Raw genomic sequence first — 250 nt, forward strand, 5'->3', positions numbered from 1 at the left:
GTTCATTTGAACTTTCTATTCATCAAAGAATCCTGAAAAATACAATATATCACAGTTTCCACTAAAATATGAAGCAGCAAATCAACATATTAGAATGATTTCTGAACTTATTTCTATAATGACTTCTAACATGATTTCAAACGTTTGACGTTGAGTTTATTGTTCGTTGATGATAATGTGTGTTTGAGATACACCAGATTTGAGCATTAATATAAAATCGTTTAAAGATAATGTGACAATGCAGAACCAG

This window comes from Siphateles boraxobius, unplaced genomic scaffold (genome assembly GCF_051911475.1).
Source record: "Siphateles boraxobius isolate OS27281-9 unplaced genomic scaffold, OSU_SipBor_1 459, whole genome shotgun sequence".
In the NCBI taxonomy this organism is placed as follows: Eukaryota; Metazoa; Chordata; class Actinopteri; order Cypriniformes; family Leuciscidae; genus Siphateles; species Siphateles boraxobius.